The sequence below is a fragment of the Lissotriton helveticus genome, chromosome 4_1, assembly GCF_964261635.1.
Source record: "Lissotriton helveticus chromosome 4_1, aLisHel1.1, whole genome shotgun sequence".
NCBI classification, from domain to species: Eukaryota; Metazoa; Chordata; class Amphibia; order Caudata; family Salamandridae; genus Lissotriton; species Lissotriton helveticus.
This window is the reverse complement of record NC_136063.1, coordinates 1,302,390,955-1,302,410,053: the sequence shown is the minus strand read 5'-3', so window position 1 is coordinate 1,302,410,053 and position 19,099 is coordinate 1,302,390,955.

Genomic DNA, 19,099 nt, shown 5'->3' with positions numbered 1-19,099 from the left:
GTCTTTCTGTGGGGTGTCTTCTTGAATTAAAACATCATTGAGGCCATGGATGGGCTGGGATTGTGCTGAATTTTGTGGTTTTTGTCGATTTTTGGGGCTGCTGGTGGGGCCTTTTGCCCAGGGGTAGTGAGTGGTGCTTGGACTGAGTCTGCCTGTGGGGTCTCACTCTCTTTAATGTAAACATCCTGGATGGCATTGGATTGTGGTGATTTTTGTGTGTTTTTCGTTTTTTTGGGGTGTACTGTTGATGTGGACTGGCCATGTGGGTGGTGGTGGTGGCCATCTTGAGTGCTGGTACAGGCAACATGTGCTTGGGGTTCAAGGGGCCATTTTGAAGAGAGGCAGTGTCTGAGGCCTGCACTTATTTTGCCTAGCTTTCATCCATTATGCCCAGGGGTAGTGAGTGGTGCATGAGCCTAGTCTTTCTGTGGGGTGTCTTCTTGAATTTAAACATCATTGAGGCCGTGGATGGGCTGGGATTGTGCTGAATTTTGTGGTTTTTGACGTTTTTTTGGGGCTGCTGGTGGGGGCTTTTGCCCGGGGTAGTGAGTGGTGCATGGACTGAGTCTGCCTGTGGGGTCTCACTCTCTTTAATGTAAACATCCTGGATGGCATTGGATTGTGGTGATTTTTGTGTGTTTTTCGTTTTTTTTGGGGTGTACTGTTGATGTGGACTGGCCATGTGGGTGATGGTGGTGGCCATCTTGAGTGCTGGTACAGGCAACATGTGCTTGGGGTTCAAGGGGCCATTTTGAAGACAGGCAGTGTCTGAGGTCTGCACTAATTTTGCCTAGCTTTCATCCATTATGCCCAGGGGTAGTGAGTGGTGCATGGGCCTAGTCTTTCTGTGGGGTGTCTTCTTGAATTTAAACATCATTGAGGCCATGGATGGGCTGGGATTGTGCTGAATTTTGTGGTTTTTGTCGATTTTTTGGGGCTGCTGGTGGGGCCTTTTGCCCAGGGGTAGTGAGTGGTGATGGACTGAGTCTGCCTGTGGGGTCTCACTCTCTTTAATGTAAACATCCTGGATGGCATTGGATTGTGGTGATTTTTGTGTGTTTTTCGTTTTTTTTTGGGGTGTACTGTTGATGTGGACTGGCCATGTGGGTGGTGGTGGTGGCCATCTTGAGTGCTGGTACAGGCAACATGTGCTTGTGGTTCAAGGGGCCATTTTGAAGAGAGGCAGTGTCTGAGGCCTGCACTTATTTTGCCTAGCTTTCATCCAATATGCCCAGGGGTAGTGAGTGGTGCATGGGCCTAGTCTTTCTGTGGGGTGTCTTCTTGAATTTAAACATCATTGAGGCCATGGATGGGCTGGGATTGTGCTGAATTTTGTGGTTTTTGTCGATTTTTTGGGGCTGCTGGTGGGGCCTTTTGCCCAGGGGTAGTGAGTGGTGCTTGGACTGAGTCTGCCTGTGGGGTCTCACTCTCTCTAATGTAAACATCCTGGATGGCATTGGATTGTGGTGATTTTTGTGTGTTTTTCGTTTTTTTTGGGGTGTACTGTTGATGTGGACTGGCCATGTGGGTGGTGGTGGTGCCATCTTGAGTGCTGGTACAGGCAACATGTGCTTGGGGTTCAAGGGGCCATTTTGAAGAGAGGCAGTGTCTGAGGCCTGCACTTATTTTGCCTAGCTTTCATCCATTATGCCCAGGGGTAGTGAGTGGTGCATGGGCCTAGTCTTTCTGTGGGGTGTCTTCTTGAATTTAAACATCATTGAGGCCATAGATGGGCTGGGATTGTGCTCAATTTTGTGGTTTTTGACGTTTTTTTGGGGCTGCTGGTGGGGACTTTTGCCCAGGGGTAGTGAGTGGTGCATGGACTGAGTCTGCCTGTGGGGTCTCACTCTCTTTAATGTAAACATCCTGGATGGCATTGGATTGTGGTGATTTTTGTGTGTTTTTCGTTTTTTTTGGGGTGTACTGTTGATGTGGACTGGCCATGTGGGTGGTGGTGGTGGCCATCTTGAGTGCTGGTACAGGCAACATGTGCTTGGGGTTCAAGGGGCCATTTTGAAGACAGGCAGTGTCTGAGGCCTGCACTTATTTTGCCTAGCTTTCATCCATTATGCCCAGGGGTAGTGAGTGGTGCATGGGCCTAGTCTTTCTGTGGGGTGTCTTCTTGAATTTAAACATCATTGAGGCCATGGATGGGCTGGGATATTGCTGAATTTTGTGGTTTTTGTCGTTTTTTTGGGGCTGCTGGTGGGGCCTTTTGCCCAGGGGTAGTGAGTGGTGCATGGACTGAGTCTGCCTGTGGGGTCTCACTCTCTTTAATGTAAACATCCTGGATGGCATTGGATTGTGGTGATTTGTGTGTGTTTTTGGTTTTTTTTGGGGTGTACTGTTGATGTGGACTGGCCATGTGGGTGGTGGTGGCCATCTTGAGTGCTGGTACAGGCAACATGTGCTTGGGGTTCAAGGGGCCATTTTGAAGAGAGGCAGTGTCTGAGGCCTGCACTTATTTTGCCTAGCTTTCATCCATTATGCCCAGGGGTAGTGAGTGGTGCATGGGCCTAGTCTTTCTGTGGGGTGTCTTCTTGAATTTAAACATCATTGAGGCCATGGATGGCTGGGATTGTGCTGAATTTTGTGGTTTTTGTCGATTTTTTGGGGGCTGCTGGTGGGGCCTTTTGCCCAGGGGTAGTGAGTGGTGATGGACTAAGTCTGCCTGTGGGGTCTCACTCTCTTTAATGTAAACATCCTGGATGGCATTGGATTGTGGTGATTTTTGTGTGTTTTTCGTTTTTTTGGGGTGTACTGTTGATGTGGACTGGCCATGTGGGTGGTGGTGGTGGCCATCTTGAGTGCTGGTACAGGCAACATGTGCTTGGGGTTCAAGGGGCCATTTTGAAGAGAGGCAGTGTCTGAGGCCTGCACTTATTTTGCCTAGCTTTCATCCATTATGCCCAGGGGTAGTGAGTGGTGCATGGGCCTAGTCTTTCTGTGGGGTGTCTTCTTGAATTTAAACATCATTGAGGCCGTGGATTGGCTGGGATTGTGCTGAATTTTGTGGTTTTTGACGTTTTTTTGGGGCTGCTGGTGGGGGCTTTTGCCCGGGGTAGTGAGTGGTGCATGGACTGAGTCTGCCTGTGGGGTCTCACTCTCTTTAATGTAAACATCCTGGATGGCATTGGATTGTGGTGATTTTTGTGTGTTTTTCGTTTTTTTTGGGGTGTACTGTTGATGTGGACTGGCCATGTGGGTGGTGGTGGTGGCCATCTTGAGTGCTGGTACAGGCAACATGTGCTCGGGGTTCAAGGGGCCATTTTGAAGACAGGCAGTGTCTGAGGTCTGCACTTATTTTGCCTAGCTTTCATCCATTATGCCCAGGGGTAGTGAGTGGTGCATGGGCCTAGTCTTTCTGTGGGGTGTCTTCTTGAATTTAAACATCATTGAGGCCATGGATGGGCTGGGATTGTGCTGAATTTTGTGGTTTTTGTCGATTTTTTGGGGCTGCTGGTGGGGCCTTTTGCCCAGGGGTAGTGAGGGGTGATGGACTGAGTCTGCCTGTGGGGTCTCACTCTCTTTAATGTAAACATCCTGGATGGCATTGGATTGTGGTGATTTTTGTGTGTTTTTCGTTTTTTTTTGGGGTGTACTGTTGATGTGGACTGGCCATGTGGGTGGTGGTGGTGGCCATCTTGAGTGCTGGTACAGGCAACATGTGCTTGGGGTTCAAGGGGCCATTTTGAAGAGAGGCAGTGTCTGAGGCCTGCACTTATTTTGCCTAGCTTTCATCCAATATGCCCAGGGGTAGTGAGTGGTGCATGGGCCTAGTCTTTCTGTGGGGTGTCTTCTTGAATTTAAACATCATTGAGGCCATGGATGGGCTGGGATTGTGCTGAATTTTGTGGTTTTTGTCGATTTTTTGGGGCTGCTGGTGGGGCCTTTTGCCCAGGGGTAGTGAGTGGTGCTTGGACTGAGTCTGCCTGTGGGGTCTCACTCTCTCTAATGTAAACATCCTGGATGGCATTGGATTGTGGTGATTTTTGTGTGCTTTTCGTTTTTTTTGGGGTGTACTGTTGATGTGGACTGGCCATGTGGGTGGTGGTGGTGCCATCTTGAGTGCTGGTACAGGCAACATGTGCTTGGGGTTCAAGGGGCCATTTTGAAGAGAGGCAGTGTCTGAGGCCTGCACTTATTTTGCCTAGCTTTCATCCATTATGCCCAGGGGTAGTGAGTGGTGCATGGGCCTAGTCTTTCTGTGGGGTGTCTTCTTGAATTTAAACATCATTGAGGCCATAGATGGGCTGGGATTGTGCTCAATTTTGTGGTTTTTGACGTTTTTTTGGGGCTGCTGGTGGGGCCTTTTGCCCAGGGGTAGTGAGTGGTGCATGGACTGAGTCTGCCTGTGGGGTCTCACTCTCTTTAATGTAAACATCCTGGATGGCATTGGATTGTGGTGATTTTTGTGTGTTTTTCGTTTTTTTTGGGGTGTACTGTTGATGTGGACTGGCCATGTGGGTGGTGGTGGTGGCCATCTTGAGTGCTGGTACAGGCAACATGTGCTTGGGGTTCAAGGGGCCATTTTGAAGACAGGCAGTGTCTGAGGCCTGCACTTATTTTGCCTAGCTTTCATCCATTATGCCCAGGGGTAGTGAGTGGTGCATGGGCCTAGTCTTTCTGTGGGGTGTCTTCTTGAATTTAAACATCATTGAGGCCATGGATGGGCTGGGATATTGCTGAATTTTGTGGTTTTTGTCGTTTTTTTGGGGCTGCTGGTGGGGCCTTTTGCCCAGGGGTAGTGAGTGGTGCATGGACTGAGTCTGCCTGTGGGGTCTCACTCTCTTTAATGTAAACATCCTGGATGGCATTGGATTGTGGTGATTTGTGTGTGTTTTTCGTTTTTTTTGGGGTGTACTGTTGATGTGGACTGGCCATGTGGGTGGTGGTGGCCATCTTGAGTGCTGGTACAGGCAACATGTGCTTGGGGTTCAAGGGGCCATTTTGAAGAGAGGCAGTGTCTGAGGCCTGCACTTATTTTGCCTAGCTTTCATCCATTATGCCCAGGGGTAGTGAGTGGTGCATGGGCCTAGTCTTTCTGTGGGGTGTCTTCTTGAATTTAAACATCATTGAGGCCATGGATGGCTGGGATTGTGCTGAATTTTGTGGTTTTTGACGATTTTTTGGGGGCTGCTGGTGGGGCCTTTTGCCCAGGGGTAGTGAGTGGTGATGGACTGAGTCTGCCTGTGGGGTCTCACTCTCTTTAATGTAAACATCCTGGATGGCATTGGATTGTGGTGATTTTTGTGTGTTTTTCGTTTTTTTGGGGTGTACTGTTGATGTGGACTGGCCATGTGGGTGGTGGTGGTGGCCATCTTGAGTGCTGGTACAGGCAACATGTGCTTGGGGTTCAAGGGGCCATTTTGAAGAGAGGCAGTGTCTGAGGCCTGCACTTATTTTGCCTAGCTTTCATCCATTATGCCCAGGGGTAGTGAGTGGTGCATGGGCCTAGTCTTTCTGTGGGGTGTCTTCTTGAATTAAAACATCATTGAGGCCATGGATGGGCTGGGATTGTGCTGAATTTTGTGGTTTTTGTCGATTTTTGGGGCTGCTGGTGGGGCCTTTTGCCCAGGGGTAGTGAGTGGTGCTTGGACTGAGTCTGCCTGTGGGGTCTCACTCTCTTTAATGTAAACATCCTGGATGGCATTGGATTGTGGTGATTTTTGTGTGTTTTTCGTTTTTTTGGGGTGTACTGTTGATGTGGACTGGCCATGTGGGTGGTGGTGGTGGCCATCTTGAGTGCTGGTACAGGCAACATGTGCTTGGGGTTCAAGGGGCCATTTTGAAGACAGGCAGTGTCTGAGGCCTGCACTTATTTTGCCTAGCTTTCATCCAATATGCCCAGGGGTAGTGAGTGGTGCATGGGCCTAGTCTTTCTGTGGGGTGTCTTCTTGAATTTAAACATCATTGAGGCCATGGATGGGCTGGGATTGTGCTGAATTTTGTGGTTTTTGTCGATTTTTTGGGGCTGCTGGTGGGGCCTTTTGCCCAGGGGTAGTGAGTGGTGCTTGGACTGAGTCTGCCTGTGGGGTCTCACTCTCTCTAATGTAAACATCCTGGATGGCATTGGATTGTGGTGATTTTTGTGTGTTTTTCGTTTTTTTTGGGGTGTACTGTTGATGTGGACTGGCCATGTGGGTGGTGGTGGTGCCATCTTGAGTGCTGGTACAGGCAACATGTGCTTGGGGTTCAAGGGGCCATTTTGAAGAGAGGCAGTGTCTGAGGCCTGCACTTATTTTGCCTAGCTTTCATCCATTATGCCCAGGGGTAGTGAGTGGTGCATGGGCCTAGTCTTTCTGTGGGGTGTCTTCTTGAATTTAAACATCATTGAGGCCATAGATGGGCTGGGATTGTGCTCAATTTTGTGGTTTTTGACGTTTTTTTGGGGCTGCTGGTGGGGCCTTTTGCCCAGGGGTAGTGAGTGGTGCATGGACTGAGTCTGCCTGTGGGGTCTCACTCTCTTTAATGTAAACATCCTGGATGGCATTGGATTGTGGTGATTTGTGTGTGTTTTTCGTTTTTTTTGGGGTGTACTGTTGATGTGGACTGGCCATGTGGGTGGTGGTGGTGGCCATCTTGAGTGCTGGTACAGGCAACATGTGCTTGGGGTTCAAGGGGCCATTTTGAAGACAGGCAGTGTCTGAGGCCTGCACTTATTTTGCCTAGCTTTCATCCATTATGCCCAGGGGTAGTGAGTGGTGCATGGGCCTAGTCTTTCTGTGGGGTGTCTTCTTGAATTAAAACATCATTGAGGCCATGGATGGGCTGGGATTGTGCTGAATTTTGTGGTTTTTGTTGATTTTTGGGGCTGCTGGTGGGGCCTTTTGCCCAGGGGTAGTGAGTGGTGCTTGGACTGAGTCTGCCTGTGGGGTCTCACTCTCTTTAATGTAAACATCCTGGATGGCATTGGATTGTGGTGATTTTTGTGTGTTTTTCGTTTTTTTGGGGTGTACTGTTGATGTGGACTGGCCATGTGGGTGGTGGTGGTGGCCATCTTGAGTGCTGGTACAGGCAACATGTGCTTGGGGTTCAAGGGGCCATTTTGAAGAGAGGCAGTGTCTGAGGCCTGCACTTATTTTGCCTAGCTTTCATCCATTATGCCCAGGGGTAGTGAGTGGTGCATGGGCCTAGTCTTTCTGTGGGGTGTCTTCTTGAATTTAAACATCATTGAGGCCGTGGATTGGCTGGGATTGTGCTGAATTTTGTGGTTTTTGACGTTTTTTTGGGGCTGCTGGTGGGGGCTTTTGCCCGGGGTAGTGAGTGGTGCATGGACTGAGTCTGCCTGTGGGGTCTCACTCTCTTTAATGTAAACATCCTGGATGGCATTGGATTGTGGTGATTTTTGTGTGTTTTTCGTTTTTTTTGGGGTGTACTGTTGATGTGGACTGGCCATGTGGGTGGTGGTGGTGGCCATCTTGAGTGCTGGTACAGGCAACATGTGCTCGGGGTTCAAGGGGCCATTTTGAAGACAGGCAGTGTCTGAGGTCTGCACTTATTTTGCCTAGCTTTCATCCATTATGCCCAGGGGTAGTGAGTGGTGCATGGGCCTAGTCTTTCTGTGGGGTGTCTTCTTGAATTTAAACATCATTGAGGCCATGGATGGGCTGGGATTGTGCTGAATTTTGTGGTTTTTGTCGATTTTTTGGGGCTGCTGGTGGGGCCTTTTGCCCAGGGGTAGTGAGGGGTGATGGACTGAGTCTGCCTGTGGGGTCTCACTCTCTTTAATGTAAACATCCTGGATGGCATTGGATTGTGGTGATTTTTGTGTGTTTTTCGTTTTTTTTTGGGGTGTACTGTTGATGTGGACTGGCCATGTGGGTGGTGGTGGTGGCCATCTTGAGTGCTGGTACAGGCAACATGTGCTTGGGGTTCAAGGGGCCATTTTGAAGAGAGGCAGTGTCTGAGGCCTGCACTTATTTTGCCTAGCTTTCATCCAATATGCCCAGGGGTAGTGAGTGGTGCATGGGCCTAGTCTTTCTGTGGGGTGTCTTCTTGAATTTAAACATCATTGAGGCCATGGATGGGCTGGGATTGTGCTGAATTTTGTGGTTTTTGTCGATTTTTTGGGGCTGCTGGTGGGGCCTTTTGCCCAGGGGTAGTGAGTGGTGCTTGGACTGAGTCTGCCTGTGGGGTCTCACTCTCTCTAATGTAAACATCCTGGATGGCATTGGATTGTGGTGATTTTTGTGTGCTTTTCGTTTTTTTTGGGGTGTACTGTTGATGTGGACTGGCCATGTGGGTGGTGGTGGTGCCATCTTGAGTGCTGGTACAGGCAACATGTGCTTGGGGTTCAAGGGGCCATTTTGAAGAGAGGCAGTGTCTGAGGCCTGCACTTATTTTGCCTAGCTTTCATCCATTATGCCCAGGGGTAGTGAGTGGTGCATGGGCCTAGTCTTTCTGTGGGGTGTCTTCTTGAATTTAAACATCATTGAGGCCATAGATGGGCTGGGATTGTGCTCAATTTTGTGGTTTTTGACGTTTTTTTGGGGCTGCTGGTGGGGCCTTTTGCCCAGGGGTAGTGAGTGGTGCATGGACTGAGTCTGCCTGTGGGGTCTCACTCTCTTTAATGTAAACATCCTGGATGGCATTGGATTGTGGTGATTTTTGTGTGTTTTTCGTTTTTTTTGGGGTGTACTGTTGATGTGGACTGGCCATGTGGGTGGTGGTGGTGGCCATCTTGAGTGCTGGTACAGGCAACATGTGCTTGGGGTTCAAGGGGCCATTTTGAAGACAGGCAGTGTCTGAGGCCTGCACTTATTTTGCCTAGCTTTCATCCATTATGCCCAGGGGTAGTGAGTGGTGCATGGGCCTAGTCTTTCTGTGGGGTGTCTTCTTGAATTTAAACATCATTGAGGCCATGGATGGGCTGGGATATTGCTGAATTTTGTGGTTTTTGTCGTTTTTTTGGGGCTGCTGGTGGGGCCTTTTGCCCAGGGGTAGTGAGTGGTGCATGGACTGAGTCTGCCTGTGGGGTCTCACTCTCTTTAATGTAAACATCCTGGATGGCATTGGATTGTGGTGATTTGTGTGTGTTTTTCGTTTTTTTTGGGGTGTACTGTTGATGTGGACTGGCCATGTGGGTGGTGGTGGCCATCTTGAGTGCTGGTACAGGCAACATGTGCTTGGGGTTCAAGGGGCCATTTTGAAGAGAGGCAGTGTCTGAGGCCTGCACTTATTTTGCCTAGCTTTCATCCATTATGCCCAGGGGTAGTGAGTGGTGCATGGGCCTAGTCTTTCTGTGGGGTGTCTTCTTGAATTTAAACATCATTGAGGCCATGGATGGCTGGGATTGTGCTGAATTTTGTGGTTTTTGACGATTTTTTGGGGGCTGCTGGTGGGGCCTTTTGCCCAGGGGTAGTGAGTGGTGATGGACTGAGTCTGCCTGTGGGGTCTCACTCTCTTTAATGTAAACATCCTGGATGGCATTGGATTGTGGTGATTTTTGTGTGTTTTTCGTTTTTTTGGGGTGTACTGTTGATGTGGACTGGCCATGTGGGTGGTGGTGGTGGCCATCTTGAGTGCTGGTACAGGCAACATGTGCTTGGGGTTCAAGGGGCCATTTTGAAGAGAGGCAGTGTCTGAGGCCTGCACTTATTTTGCCTAGCTTTCATCCATTATGCCCAGGGGTAGTGAGTGGTGCATGGGCCTAGTCTTTCTGTGGGGTGTCTTCTTGAATTAAAACATCATTGAGGCCATGGATGGGCTGGGATTGTGCTGAATTTTGTGGTTTTTGTCGATTTTTGGGGCTGCTGGTGGGGCCTTTTGCCCAGGGGTAGTGAGTGGTGCTTGGACTGAGTCTGCCTGTGGGGTCTCACTCTCTTTAATGTAAACATCCTGGATGGCATTGGATTGTGGTGATTTTTGTGTGTTTTTCGTTTTTTTGGGGTGTACTGTTGATGTGGACTGGCCATGTGGGTGGTGGTGGTGGCCATCTTGAGTGCTGGTACAGGCAACATGTGCTTGGGGTTCAAGGGGCCATTTTGAAGACAGGCAGTGTCTGAGGCCTGCACTTATTTTGCCTAGCTTTCATCCAATATGCCCAGGGGTAGTGAGTGGTGCATGGGCCTAGTCTTTCTGTGGGGTGTCTTCTTGAATTTAAACATCATTGAGGCCATGGATGGGCTGGGATTGTGCTGAATTTTGTGGTTTTTGTCGATTTTTTGGGGCTGCTGGTGGGGCCTTTTGCCCAGGGGTAGTGAGTGGTGCTTGGACTGAGTCTGCCTGTGGGGTCTCACTCTCTCTAATGTAAACATCCTGGATGGCATTGGATTGTGGTGATTTTTGTGTGTTTTTCGTTTTTTTTGGGGTGTACTGTTGATGTGGACTGGCCATGTGGGTGGTGGTGGTGCCATCTTGAGTGCTGGTACAGGCAACATGTGCTTGGGGTTCAAGGGGCCATTTTGAAGAGAGGCAGTGTCTGAGGCCTGCACTTATTTTGCCTAGCTTTCATCCATTATGCCCAGGGGTAGTGAGTGGTGCATGGGCCTAGTCTTTCTGTGGGGTGTCTTCTTGAATTTAAACATCATTGAGGCCATAGATGGGCTGGGATTGTGCTCAATTTTGTGGTTTTTGACGTTTTTTTGGGGCTGCTGGTGGGGCCTTTTGCCCAGGGGTAGTGAGTGGTGCATGGACTGAGTCTGCCTGTGGGGTCTCACTCTCTTTAATGTAAACATCCTGGATGGCATTGGATTGTGGTGATTTGTGTGTGTTTTTCGTTTTTTTTGGGGTGTACTGTTGATGTGGACTGGCCATGTGGGTGGTGGTGGTGGCCATCTTGAGTGCTGGTACAGGCAACATGTGCTTGGGGTTCAAGGGGCCATTTTGAAGACAGGCAGTGTCTGAGGCCTGCACTTATTTTGCCTAGCTTTCATCCATTATGCCCAGGGGTAGTGAGTGGTGCATGGGCCTAGTCTTTCTGTGGGGTGTCTTCTTAAATTTAAACATCATTGAGGCCATGGATGGGCTGGGATTGTGCTGAATTTTGTGGTTTTTGTCGATTTTTTGGGGCTGCTGGTGGGGCCTTTTGCCCAGGGGTAGTGAGTGGTGCTTGGACTGAGTCTGCCTGTGGGGTCTCACTCTCTCTAATGTAAACATCCTGGATGGCATTGGATTGTGGTGATTTTTGTGTGTATTACGTTTTTTTTGGGGTGTACTGTTGATGTGGACTGGCCATGTGGGTGGTGGTGGTGCCATCTTGAGTGCTGGTACAGGCAACATGTGCTTGGGGTTCAAGGGGCCATTTTGAAGAGAGGCAGTGTCTGAGGCCTGCACTTATTTTGCCTAGCTTTCATCCATTATGCCCAGGGGTAGTGAGTGGTGCATGGGCCTAGTCTTTCTGTGGGGTGTCTTCTTGAATTTAAACATCATTGAGGCCATAGATGGGCTGGGATTGTGCTCAATTTTGTGGTTTTTGACGTTTTTTTGGGGCTGCTGGTGGGGCCTTTTGCCCAGGGGTAGTGAGTGGTGCATGGACTGAGTCTGCCTGTGGGGTCTCACTCTCTTTAATGTAAACATCCTGGATGGCATTGGATTGTGGTGATTTTTGTGTGTTTTTCGTTTTTTTTGGGGTGTACTGTTGATGTGGACTGGCCATGTGGGTGGTGGTGGTGGCCATCTTGAGTGCTGGTACAGGCAACATGTGCTTGGGGTTCAAGGGGCCATTTTGAAGACAGGCAGTGTCTGAGGCCTGCACTTATTTTGCCTAGCTTTCATCCATTATGCCCAGGGGTAGTGAGTGGTGCATGGGCCTAGTCTTTCTGTGGGGTGTCTTCTTGAATTTAAACATCATTGAGGCCATGGATGGGCTGGGATATTGCTGAATTTAGTGGTTTTTGTCGGTTTTTTGGGGCTGCTGGTGGGGCCTTTTGCCCAGGGGTAGTGAGTGGTGCATGGACTGAGTCTGCCTGTGGGGTCTCACTCTCTTTAATGTAAACATCCTGGATGGCATTGGATTGTGGTGATTTGTGTGTGTTTTTCGTTTTTTTTGGGGTGTACTGTTGATGTGGACTGGCCATGTGGGTGGTGGTGGCCATCTTGAGTGCTGGTACAGGCAACATGTGCTTGGAGTTCAAGGGGCCATTTTGAAGAGAGGCAGTGTCTGAGGCCTGCACTTATTTTGCCTAGCTTTCATCCATTATGCCCAGGGGTAGTGAGTGGTGCATGGGCCTAGTCTTTCTGTGGGGTGTCTTCTTGAATTTAAACATCATTGAGGCCATGGATGGCTGGGATTGTGCTGAATTTTGTGGTTTTTGTCGATTTTTTGGGGGCTGCTGGTGGGGCCTTTTGCCCAGGGGTAGTGAGTGGTGATGGACTGAGTCTGCCTGTGGGGTCTCACTCTCTTTAATGTAAACATCCTGGATGGCATTGGATTGTGGTGATTTTTGTGTGTTTTTCGTTTTTTTTGGGGTGTACTGTTGATGTGGACTGGCCATGTGCGTGGTGGTGGTGGCCATCTTGAGTGCTGGTACAGGCAACATGTGCTTGGGGTTCAAGGGGCCATTTTGAAGAGAGGCAGTGTCTGAGGCCTGCACTTATTTTGCCTAGCTTTCATCCATTATGCCCAGGGGTAGTGAGTGGTGCATGGGCCTAGTCTTTCTGTGGGGTGTCTTCTTGAATTAAAACATCATTGAGGCCATGGATGGGCTGGGATTGTGCTGAATTTTGTGGTTTTTGTCGATTTTTGGGGCTGCTGGTGGGGCCTTTTGCCCAGGGGTAGTGAGTGGTGCTTGGACTGAGTCTGCCTGTGGGGTCTCACTCTCTTTAATGTAAACATCCTGGATGGCATTGGATTGTGGTGATTTTTGTGTGTTTTTTTTTGGGGTGTACTGTTGATGTGGACTGGCCATGTGGGTGGTGGTGGTGGCCATCTTGAGTGCTGGTACAGGCAACATGTGCTTGGGGTTCAAGGGGCCATTTTGAAGAGAGGCAGTGTCTGAGGCCTGCACTTATTTTGCCTAGCTTTCATCCATTATGCCCAGGGGTAGTGAGTGGTGCATGAGCCTAGTCTTTCTGTGGGGTGTCTTCTTGAATTTAAACATCATTGAGGCCGTGGATGGGCTGGGATTGTGCTGAATTTTGTGGTTTTTGACGTTTTTTTGGGGCTGCTGGTGGGGGCTTTTGCCCGGGGTAGTGAGTGGTGCATGGACTGAGTCTGCCTGTGGGGTCTCACTCTCTTTAATGTAAACATCCTGGATGGCATTGGATTGTGGTGATTTTTGTGTGTTTTTCGTTTTTTTTGGGGTGTACTGTTGATGTGGACTGGCCATGTGGGTGGTGGTGGTGGCCATCTTGAGTGCTGGTACAGGCAACATGTGCTTGGGGTTCAAGGGGCCATTTTGAAGACAGGCAGTGTCTGAGGTCTGCACTAATTTTGCCTAGCTTTCATCCATTATGCCCAGGGGTAGTGAGTGGTGCATGGGCCTAGTCTTTCTGTGGGGTGTCTTCTTGAATTTAAACATCATTGAGGCCATGGATGGGCTGGGATTGTGCTGAATTTTGTGGTTTTTGTCGATTTTTTGGGGCTGCTGGTGGGGCCTTTTGCCCAGGGGTAGTGAGTGGTGATGGACTGAGTCTGCCTGTGGGGTCTCACTCTCTTTAATGTAAACATCCTGGATGGCATTGGATTGTGGTGATTTTTGTGTGTTTTTCGTTTTTTTTTGGGGTGTACTGTTGATGTGGACTGGCCATGTGGGTGGTGGTGGTGGCCATCTTGAGTGCTGGTACAGGCAACATGTGCTTGTGGTTCAAGGGGCCATTTTGAAGAGAGGCAGTGTCTGAGGCCTGCACTTATTTTGCCTAGCTTTCATCCAATATGCCCAGGGGTAGTGAGTGGTGCATGGGCCTAGTCTTTCTGTGGGGTGTCTTCTTGAATTTAAACATCATTGAGGCCATGGATGGGCTGGGATTGTGCTGAATTTTGTGGTTTTTGTCGATTTTTTGGGGCTGCTGGTGGGGCCTTTTGCCCAGGGGTAGTGAGTGGTGCTTGGACTGAGTCTGCCTGTGGGGTCTCACTCTCTCTAATGTAAACATCCTGGATGGCATTGGATTGTGGTGATTTTTGTGTGTTTTTCGTTTTTTTTGGGGTGTACTGTTGATGTGGACTGGCCATGTGGGTGGTGGTGGTGCCATCTTGAGTGCTGGTACAGGCAACATGTGCTTGGGGTGCAAGGGGCCATTTTGAAGAGAGGCAGTGTCTGAGGCCTGCACTTATTTTGCCTAGCTTTCATCCATTATGCCCAGGGGTAGTGAGTGGTGCATGGGCCTAGTCTTTCTGTGGGGTGTCTTCTTGAATTTAAACATCATTGAGGCCATAGATGGGCTGGGATTGTGCTCAATTTTGTGGTTTTTGACTTTTTTGGGGCTGCTGGTGGGGCCTTTTGCCCAGGGGTAGTGAGTGGTGCATGGACTGAGTCTGCCTGTGGGGTCTCACTCTCTTTAATGTAAACATCCTGGATGGCATTGGATTGTGGTGATTTTTGTGTGTTTTTCGTTTTTTTTGGGGTTTACTGTTGATGTGGACTGGCCATGTGGGTGGTGGTGGTGGCCATCTTGAGTGCTGGTACAGGCAACATGTGCTTGGGGTTCAAGGGGCCATTTTGAAGACAGGCAGTGTCTGAGGCCTGCACTTATTTTGCCTAGCTTTCATCCATTATGCCCAGGGGTAGTGAGTGGTGCATGGGCCTAGTCTTTCTGTGGGGTGTCTTCTTGAATTTAAACATCATTGAGGCCATGGATGGGCTGGGATATTGCTGAATTTTGTGGTTTTTGTCGTTTTTTTGGGGCTGCTGGTGGGGCCTTTTGCCCAGGGGTAGTGAGTGGTGCATGGACTGAGTCTGCCTGTGGGGTCTCACTCTCTTTAATGTAAACATCCTGGATGGCATTGGATTGTGGTGATTTGTGTGTGTTTTTCGTTTTTTTTGGGGTGTACTGTTGATGTGGACTGGCCATGTGGGTGGTGGTGGCCATCTTGAGTGCTGGTACAGGCAACATGTGCTTGGGGTTCAAGGGGCCATTTTGAAGAGAGGCAGTGTCTGAGGCCTGCACTTATTTTGCCTAGCTTTCATCCATTATGCCCAGGGGTAGTGAGTGGTGCATGGGCCTAGTCTTTCTGTGGGGTGTCTTCTTGAATTTAAACATCATTGAGGCCATGGATGGCTGGGATTGTGCTGAATTTTGTGGTTTTTGTCGATTTTTTGGGGGCTGCTGGTGGGGCCTTTTGCCCAGGGGTAGTGAGTGGTGATGGACTAAGTCTGCCTGTGGGGTCTCACTCTCTTTAATGTAAACATCCTGGATGGCATTGGATTGTGGTGATTTTTGTGTGTTTTTCGTTTTTTTGGGGTGTACTGTTGATGTGGACTGGCCATGTGGGTGGTGGTGGTGGCCATCTTGAGTGCTGGTACAGGCAACATGTGCTTGGGGTTCAAGGGGCCATTTTGAAGAGAGGCAGTGTCTGAGGCCTGCACTTATTTTGCCTAGCTTTCATCCATTATGCCCAGGGGTAGTGAGTGGTGCATGGGCCTAGTCTTTCTGTGGGGTGTCTTCTTGAATTAAAACATCATTGAGGCCATGGATGGGCTGGGATTGTGCTGAATTTTGTGGTTTTTGTCGATTTTTGGGGCTGCTGGTGGGGCCTTTTGCCCAGGGGTAGTGAGTGGTGCTTGGACTGAGTCTGCCTGTGGGGTTTCACTCTCTTTAATGTAAACATCCTGGATGGCATTGGATTGTGGTGATTTTTGTGTGTTTTTCGTTTTTTTGGGGTGTACTGTTGATGTGGACTGGCCATGTGGGTGGTGGTGGTGGCCATCTTGAGTGCTGGTACAGGCAACATGTGCTTGGGGTTCAAGGGGCCATTTTGAAGAGAGGCAGTGTCTGAGGCCTGCACTTATTTTGCCTAGCTTTCATCCATTATGCCCAGGGGTAGTGAGTGGTGCATGGGCCTAGTCTTTCTGTGGGGTGTCTTCTTGAATTTAAACATCATTGAGGCCGTGGATTGGCTGGGATTGTGCTGAATTTTGTGGTTTTTGACGTTTTTTTGGGGCTGCTGGTGGGGGCTTTTGCCCGGGGTAGTGAGTGGTGCATGGACTGAGTCTGCCTGTGGGGTCTCACTCTCTTTAATGTAAACATCCTGAATGGCATTGGATTGTGGTGATTTTTGTGTGTTTTTCGTTTTTTTTGGGGTGTACTGTTGATGTGGACTGGCCATGTGGGTGGTGGTGGTGGCCATCTTGAGTGCTGGTACAGGCAACATGTGCTTGGGGTTCAAGGGGCCATTTTGAAGACAGGCAGTGTCTGAGGTCTGCACTTATTTTGCCTAGCTTTCATCCATTATGCCCAGGGGTAGTGAGTGGTGCATGGGCCTAGTCTTTCTGTGGGGTGTCTTCTTGAATTTAAACATCATTGAGGCCATGGATGGGCTGGGATTGTGCTGAATTTTGTGGTTTTTGTCGATTTTTTGGGGCTGCTGGTGGGGCCTTTTGCCCAGGGGTAGTGAGGGGTGATGGACTGAGTCTGCCTGTGGGGTCTCACTCTCTTTAATGTAAACATCCTGGATGGCATTGGATTGTGGTGATTTTTGTGTGTTTTTCGTTTTTTTTTGGGGTGTACTGTTGATGTGGACTGGCCATGTGGGTGGTGGTGGTGGCCATCTTGAGTGCTGGTACAGGCAACATGTGCTTGGGGTTCAAGGGGCCATTTTGAAGAGAGGCAGTGTCTGAGGCCTGCACTTATTTTGCCTAGCTTTCATCCAATATGCCCAGGGGTAGTGAGTGGTGCATGGGCCTAGTCTTTCTGTGGGGTGTCTTCTTGAATTTAAACATCATTGAGGCCATGGATGGGCTGGGATTGTGCTGAATTTTGTGGTTTTTGTCGATTTTTTGGGGCTGCTGGTGGGGCCTTTTGCCCAGGGGTAGTGAGTGGTGCTTGGACTGAGTCTGCCTGTGGGGTCTCACTCTCTCTAATGTAAACATCCTGGATGGCATTGGATTGTGGTGATTTTTGTGTGCTTTTCGTTTTTTTTGGGGTGTACTGTTGATGTGGACTGGCCATGTGGGTGGTGGTGGTGCCATCTTGAGTGCTGGTACAGGCAACATGTGCTTGGGGTTCAAGGGGCCATTTTGAAGAGAGGCAGTGTCTGAGGCCTGCACTTATTTTGCCTAGCTTTCATCCATTATGCCCAGGGGTAGTGAGTGGTGCATGGGCCTAGTCTTTCTGTGGGGTGTCTTCTTGAATTTAAACATCATTGAGGCCATAGATGGGCTGGGATTGTGCTCAATTTTGTGGTTTTTGACGTTTTTTTGGGGCTGCTGGTGGGGCCTTTTGCCCAGGGGTAGTGAGTGGTGCATGGACTGAGTCTGCCTGTGGGGTCTCACTCTCTTTAATGTAAACATCCTGGATGGCATTGGATTGTGGTGATTTTTGTGTGTTTTTCGTTTTTTTTGGGGTGTACTGTTGATGTGGACTGGCCATGTGGGTGGTGGTGGTGGCCATCTTGAGTGCTGGTACAGGCAACATGTGCTTGGGGTTCAAGGGGCCATTTTGAAGACAGGCAGTGTCTGAGGCCTGCACTTATTTTGCCTAGCTTTCATCCATTATGCCCAGGGGTAGTGAGTGGTGCATGGGCCTAGTCTTTCTGTGGGGTGTCTTCTTGAATTTAAACATCATTGAGGCCATGGATGGGCTGGGATATTGCTGAATTTTGTGGTTTTTGTCGTTTTTTTGGGGCTGCTGGTGGGGCCTTTTGCCCAGGGGTAGTGAGTGGTGCATGGACTGAGTCTGCCTGTGGGGTCTCACTCTCTTTAATGTAAACATCCTGGATGGCATTGGATTGTGGTGATTTGTGTGTGTTTTTCGTTTTTTTTGGGGTGTACTGTTGATGTGGACTGGCCATGTGGGTGGTGGTGGCCATCTTGAGTGCTGGTACAGGCAACATGTGCTTGGGGTTCAAGGGGCCATTTTGAAGAGAGGCAGTGTCTGAGGCCTGCACTTATTTTGCCTAGCTTTCATCCATTATGCCCAGGGGTAGTGAGTGGTGCATGGGCCTAGTCTTTCTGTGGGGTGTCTTCTTGAATTTAAACATCATTGAGGCCATGGATGGCTGGGATTGTGCTGAATTTTGTGGTTTTTGACGATTTTTTGGGGGCTGCTGGTGGGGCCTTTTGCCCAGGGGTAGTGAGTGGTGATGGACTGAGTCTGCCTGTGGGGTCTCACTCTCTTTAATGTAAACATCCTGGATGGCATTGGATTGTGGTGATTTTTGTGTGTTTTTCGTTTTTTTGGGGTGTACTGTTGATGTGGACTGGCCATGTGGGTGGTGGTGGTGGCCATCTTGAGTGCTGGTACAGGCAACATGTGCTTGGGGTTCAAGGGGCCATTTTGAAGAGAGGCAGTGTCTGAGGCCTGCACTTATTTTGCCTAGCTTTCATCCATTATGCCCAGGGGTAGTGAGTGGTGCATGGGCCTAGTCTTTCTGTGGGGTGTCTTCTTGAATTAAAACATCATTGAGGCCATGGATGGGCTGGGATTGTGCTGAATTTTGTGGTTTTTGTCGATTTTTGGGGCTGCTGGTGGGGCCTTTTGCCCAGGGGTAGTGAGTGGTGCTTGGACTGAGTCTGCCTGTGGGGTCTCACTCTCTTTAATGTAAACATCCTGGATGGCATTGGATTGTGGTGATTTTTGTGTGTTTTTCGTTTTTTTGGGGTGTACTGTTGATGTGGACTGGCCATGTGGGTGGTGGTGGTGGCCATCTTGAGTGCTGGTACAGGCAACATGTGCTTGGGGTTCAAGGGGCCATTTTGAAGACAGGCAGTGTCTGAGGCCTGAACTTATTTTGCCTAGCTTTCATCCATTATGCCCAGGGGTAGTGAGTGGTGCATGGGCCTAGTCTTTCTGTGGGGTGTCTTCTTGAATTTAAACATCATTGAGGCCATGGATGGGCTGGGATTGTGCTGAATTTTGTGGTTTTTGTCGATTTTTTGGGGCTGCTGGTGGGGCCTTTTGCCCAGGGGTAGTGAGTGGTGCTTGGACTGAGTCTGCCTGTGGGGTCTCACTCTCTCTAATGTAAACATCCTGGATGGCATTGGATTGTGGTGATTTTTGT